The sequence below is a fragment of the Sciurus vulgaris genome, assembly GCF_902686455.1.
Source record: "Sciurus vulgaris genome assembly, chromosome: 8".
NCBI lineage: Eukaryota > Metazoa > Chordata > Mammalia > Rodentia > Sciuridae > Sciurus > Sciurus vulgaris.
Window position 1 is genome coordinate 45,562,211 of NC_136468.1, and position 6,586 is coordinate 45,568,796.

Sequence of the window (6,586 nt, forward strand, 5' to 3'; positions counted from 1 at the left end):
AGGCTTTTCCCAGTGCTTAGTTCTCTGGAAGGAATTTGTAATTTAGGAGGGACCCACAGATATTATTAAGACTTACGTATGATGCTCTAAGTATTAATTACCATTGGCAAATGTTTGTAAAACACCAACTATTATTTATGTTACTACTGAGTCTCAACTGCAGTTTTCATGATACAATTGCTTTTAATTCAGCAGTCATTCCACATCCCTTAAGCTTAGGTTAGAGGTGAGCACGTCAACGTTGCAGAGGAAAACTGATGTATCTTGGAATGGAACCCAAATGTCCTAGTAAGTATTAACATAATTGGTGAGAGTAGAGCAAATGTGACTCACTGAGCATTTTACTTTACTCTTTCCACTTGGATTGTAGTATGAGGCATCAAAAAATGCTTGTGGGTAGACTGGATGTTTCCTGAGGAGGTGTGTCCTGTAAGAAACGAGAGTGTAGCATTGAACAAGAACAGGTGTAGTCATCTGCATATTACCAATGCATCAGTGTTATCTCTGTTTGGAGTGGGACTCATCTTCAAGTGAGTCCCAGTACTAATTGCATTCATTAATTAACACTTAGAATACTGCCCAGATCCTGAGTCTGTTTTCCATAGGGAAGACCCTTGCCCTCAGATGGTACACAATGCACATCTTCTTGCTCTTGGCCCCTTGCCCTTTCCATATTGTCTTCCTGCACCATTCTGTCATTCATAGACAGCTCTTCAGTGACTCAGATGTGAAGAGAACAAGATGACTCTCAACACTTCAAAACATTTGTTCAGCCACGTCATATACAGGCAGTACATTGAAACACTTACTACATCCATTTGCTTGTGGCCAAAAGGATTTCATGCTTCTTTGGTGGGTTTTGAATTTTATGCTTTTCATGTTCTGCATTCACTTTTTCTATTCCCAGTTCTTTCATATGCCCTTCAACTCTAAAACCATAGACTTAGTTGTCTTTGACTCTTCCAAAAACAGAAGCAGAAAACCACAAGCCTGGAAATCCTGCTTTCCCTTACATCCTATAGAAGAGGTCTAACTTTTAGGGAAGATAATATTCCTTCTCTCCCCACATACAGGGAAGTCTGTCAACCATTTGGCCTAGCTTGTAAACAGCAAGATAGTCATGCTTGCTTCTGGTTCTTTTAAATCATATTATTAGTTAGGCTTTTATCATTAGTTATTTAGATATCAAGAAAGAAACCTGCTGGTGTGATTCAGCTGATAATACCCAAAGAGAGAGCAGACAGCACACAGACAATCTCTCAGCCCAGTGTTTGCTCCAATCTCAGCATTTCCAAGACTCAGATGCCTCCTGGGGCCTCTTTTTGTCCAGTGACAATATCTCTGGACAAGGAACCACACAAAGTTAACACCAGCTCCCTGCATCAATTGTGCAGAGTAGGTCTGTGAACTGCCTCGTCCCAGGGACCCCGTGATTATGTTGGGGGCCTGAAGCATTACCAGGTGGTTCTTCATTACCAGGCATAGACACCACCCAAGAGACCACCATTCCTGTGCTAATGATAAGAACAAGCCCAAAAAAGTACAAAAGCATAATTTTCAAAAGTGAAACATGTGAGCCATAGGGGAAAAATAATAGTTTCCAACAGGTTCTCAGTTGGAATAGATCCCTATTACAAAAGGCAGATTAAAAAGAAAAACAAGCAGAAGTTTATTAACACATATATTTCATGTGTACGTGGTAATGAGCAATGAGCAATCCTCAAAGTGGTGGCTTCAAATCCCAGTTCAGATAGCATCTTCAACAAAGAACAGTGGAAAAGGCAAAGGAAAAGGACCTTGAGTCTCTATGGCGATGAATTCAGGAAAGGCAAAAAATGGCAGCTAAAAGCTAGTCAGTTAAAGTTTGTTCATGTAAATTCTTCTGGTACCATCACCAGGCTGATGGGGGCCTAAAGTCGCCTTCAGTGATTTCAACTTTTTCTCCCTGGTAGAGATGGGGGTAGGATAACGACTGTCTTTTAAAATCTTCATCCTGCTTTGATAGAGGGAGGGCAGAGAACTCTCCTTTATCCATTTCTTAATTGCCTTCAGCTCAACATTCCTTCATAATTTGGGCAGCAGATTCCCACAGATGCAAATAGAGAATGGGATCTTTTCTCAGGCTCCAACAAAGCTGGAGTCAGCTCAGCTCTACAGAGCAGCCTGGGCCCTGCAGTGACTCCTCTGCAGCTGCCACCCAGCCTAGAGAGAGCAGCTTCAGGGAACTTCTTTTGCAGGCTGCTCTTCCACCGCTTCAGAGTGATGGGGCTGGATCTGGTAACGGCCCTGAACCTGTCCAACCTGCCTCACAAGTTAATTATGCAGTTGGAATGGATAGAGGCTGAGTTTTGTCCTAGGTTACGCCAATATAAGCATCGATGTTTGACATAAGCAACTGCCCTTGGGCTGGGACTGTTCCTTCCTCTGTTTCTCAGATAGCTTTGGAGGGTTTCCACCAAGAAAAACACTGACCTGGAAACAGCACATTCTATACTGGCATGTCAGATATAACTCTAGTGTTTTGTGGGTGACACTTGAGAGTCAATCTCTTTTTCCTCCTACTGCTCTTAGACTTTCTATTTCTTCTTTGATTCCCCCCACCCTGAGACACGCTCTCTCTCTCTCTCTCTCTCTTTCTCTCTCGCTTCCATAATCAGCCCTATGGATGACCTGAAACACTAGTCTTGAGCAGGGAAGTCAGTACCCATTGGGGCTGACCACCATGATCCTGCCTTCTCTCTGGGAGGCTAGTGGTTCCCACCATTTCCAGCAGTTATTGCTAAATTTTTTTTCTGCAAATTCTCACTTGTATAAATCACTGAGTTCTTTGACATAGTTTTTTCACTGTGTAATTCAGATCTAGGCTTTTAAATGTGTGGAGCCTAGTATTCATTTACAACTGAAATTTTTGCTCTTGTGTTTTTTTGCTTTACCAGGCAGTCACTAAAAGGCATAAAGCTTTCTATTTTAGTATCTTGTTTTGTAAGAATTTACTTTTATTGTACTTCATGGATTCTTTCCCACAGCCTTAATCCAATCCAGATTCCTTTTGCATTTACTTCAAGCAGCATAACCAGAAAAGTTTACTGATAAATAAGAAAAAAAAATGACTTTTTAAGAAAAAATGCATAGTCATAAAGGAAGGCAGGGTCTTCTAACATACCCATTTTGCAGACAAATAAAGCAAAGTTTAAACATTGCTCAGGCAACTTGACCAAAGACACACAAATATGCGGGAATAGCTGAGAGGTGGTGAAACCATGGCCTGCTGTCCCCAGCCCTGACTTACTTCCTTTGTGTAGGATGGTAGGAGCTGCTTGGAAAAGACCCAAGGGCAAAGAATGTACAGTTAGCATATCACTTAGGATTAGGGGTCTGTTGTCAAAAAACAGAAAACAAACGTATCATAGTGTTTAAACAAATTAGGGATGTCTATATTTTTCCCATGAGAAAGGAAATTGAAAGGTAAATCATCTAAGACCAGCATGGAGACTCCATAAGGTCACTGGGTGATCCAGGCACCGACTAGCTTCCCAACCTGCCTTCTTTAGGGTGTATCCAGAGTCCTTCTGTGTCAGGATTAATTGTCAGCCATCACATCCATGTCCAGGCAGGAAGAAGGTGATGAGCTAAGGGAAATGCCAGCTGAGTTAGTCCCTTTTAAGATTCTATAAGGAAAAAGAAGAAAAAAAATATTTGATAGGCAAAAAGCAGTCACCCCAAACTGTAGAGGTTCTTGGACTCTAAGTGCCACAGGGATGAGCCTAATTTATCAAACAGGAAGAAACGTAGGAGAGGAGCCCAATCTAGTAGAAACCCTGAAGCCTCACTTAATCTCGTGACAGTCTTTGGAACAGTTTATCACTCCCTCCTTTTTTATTTTATTTTATTTTATTTTATATTATTTTATTGATATCCAGGATTTAACCCAGGGGTGCATTACCACTGAGTCACATCTCCAGCTCTTGTTATTTTTTTTATTTTGAGGCAGAGCCTCACTAAATTACTGAGGCTGGCCTCGAACTTGTGATCCTCTTGCCTCAGCCTCCCAAGTCACTGGGATTACAGGTGTGTACCACTGTGTGTGGCACTCTCTCCTTTTTTTTTTTTTTCCCCCAGCCTCAGTTTGTTCTCAGAGCAACAAGCGTGGCATGGGGTTTGGGGGCCTCAGTCTTGGAGACAAGGGCAGGGTTGCAGGTCTGTCTTCTTGGCCTGAAAATATTTGGGATCCCCCAACTGGGTCATCCAGATCACCCTTCTGGAATCGCCAGCTCTCTCCTCTCTCCTCAGTGGATAGGAGAGTGGGTGGGAGGCAGCTTCACCCAGCAGGAGACGCCATCTCCTCTCCGTGGGACACCCAGCCCCTATCCTGGGCAGGACCCCCGGCCACACAGGCGTGTCTAGATCTCCATGTCCACAGGGCGAATGTTGCCCGTTTTGTGCTCTCTGACTTTGGCCGGGTCCACTTTTCGAAGCAGTTGGTCCACAGGCTCAACTGTGCTTTGTTTGAACATGTCCGTCTCGTGCTGCAGCTGTGTGTACTGGCACAAATGTTGCCAGATCATCTCCACCCTCTCCACTTCCACCTGCTCCAGCTCCAAAGTGGTGGTCACCATCTCTTCAAACCACTTGGACTGGGCCTGGTTGTAGAGGTCCACACAGCGCATGAGGTCATCACCAGTCTGTGTGGACTTCCTCCGTACCTTCTTGATGTCCTCTTCCATCTTGTTGCTCAGCTTGATCTCCAGCTGCTGGGTCATCTCCAGGTCTCTCTCTGCTGCTCTGTGAGGGCTTTTCCAGGCCTTCTCCACAGATGCGTAGCGGCTGGCGAGTTGCTTGCGGAGGTCAGCGATAGGGTGGTCACACTTTTTCATGTTTTTCTTGAAGTTCTCACGAAAGTTCATTAGGGGCTTCTTGACCTCACTGTGAAGCTTGGCGGAGAACTTGAGATGAACTTCTGCTTCATCTGCCAGGCTCTTCTTGACCTGAGCCCATGCTTCTCCCAGGGAGCCTTCCTCCTGTGCAGCCAAGGAGTTCTGCGAGAGCTTAACCAAGTTCTTTGCATATTCTTCTTCAATCTTTATCCTCTCTCAGATGAATTCAGACATTTCTTTCTGCATTTGTTTGCCCTGCAGTTGCTTTTGGAGCAGCAATTCAAATCCTGCCTCGTGCCATTGCCTTGTGGGGAGTCTTTCTTATTAGCCCAGAAGTAGTCACAGTAGCTCCACTCTGTGGGCTTCAGCAGCTGCTGTTCAGGCATTGTGTCTGGGTGAGGGAACGTCACGCAATTTATCATCATCTCTGTGTGGTCACCTTTATTTTCAAAATTATATATTTTGTCTTCATTGCCTGACGTCCTGTCTTCCAAGTGGTCTCTGTTGGTGCTACTTTCCATTGAATTTTTATTTTGGTTGATTGATTCCTTCATTTCAAAGACTTCTTCTAGATTTCTTCTCAGGGTCTTTATCTCTTTCTTTAAGATATCTTCCCTCTCCTGAAACATAGCTCTGATTTCACTCTTTATATCCTCCTTAAAGTCGTGAAGCAGTTTTACTAAGTAAATTCTGAACTCCTTCTCTGACATATCTTCTGCTGGTTTGTCAATGGAGTCTATAATTGGAGCATCCTGGTTTGTTTGGAGTGCTTTATTCCCTTTTATTTTTTTCATTTTGTTTGTGTGTCTTCCCATTTAGCCATGGGGATCTGAGGTAGTACAGTTTCTACCCCGTAGATTTATAGTGTCCCTGAAGGTTTCTAGTACCTCGCAAATACGGGTTTCGGTTTCTGTAGGCTCCGCCGCACCGCAGTCCCAAGATGGCTCCTGGATCGCAGGTGACTGATGAGCTCCAGTAGAGAGTGAAGGATATGGCACTCCCTTCATTTTAAGTGCCTATTTTTCCTTTGGCTTCCAGGAAATAATTTCCTGGTTTCTTTTGACACTGGCCATTTCTCCTTAGTCTTCTTGGCTGCATCCTCTTTCCCTTCCTGACCCCAGCACCAGAGAGGCAGTGGGCTCAGCCCCCTCAAATGAATCCTTCCCTTTGTTCTCCTCCACAACAGCACTGCCATTCACATGTTCATGCCAAAAGCTCAGCCTGACTCTTCTATAAGACCTTCAAAGTGTGTCCAGAATCTGATCATCTCTCATAAGTCTAGAACTACGTTCCTGGCCCAGGTCAACATCATATCATCTAGTTATGCCTCTTAACTAGTCTCCATGCTTCCCTTCCTGCTTTTCTACAGTCATTTCTGCACGTTGCACCCAGAGTGAGCCCTTCAAACTCTAAGTCAGGTAAGTTCTCCCTGGTGTGTCACTTAGAAGTGATTCCTGTCACTTGCAAACTTTCGGTGTGAGTGACATATACTTTGTGATTCAAACCTGGAGTGAATCCCCTCTCCTTGTGAAATGTTGGGGCATACCTACCCTATCAGACCACATGTCTGAATTTTTTCCTCAACTACCAGACTCCAAAACACATACATCCGGGGATTTTGGCAGACACCTCGAGACTTGGGCAGTGGTGGGGCTACTCTCCATCAGCCTCCAGACTGTTCTCCAAAGCCTCTCCTCACACCCAACCCTGCT

At 44.2% G+C, this 6,586-nt stretch overlaps 1 pseudogene across 1 annotated transcript; it reads right to left on the reverse strand.

Moving 5' to 3' along the window:
* Positions 1-4,206: 4,206 nt before the first annotated feature.
* Positions 4,207-5,813, reverse strand: LOC306667821 (growth arrest-specific protein 7-like; annotated as a pseudogene). Its single transcript has one exon. The product of its transcript is annotated as a growth arrest-specific protein 7-like (transcript).
* Positions 5,814-6,586: the final 773 nt, after the last annotated feature.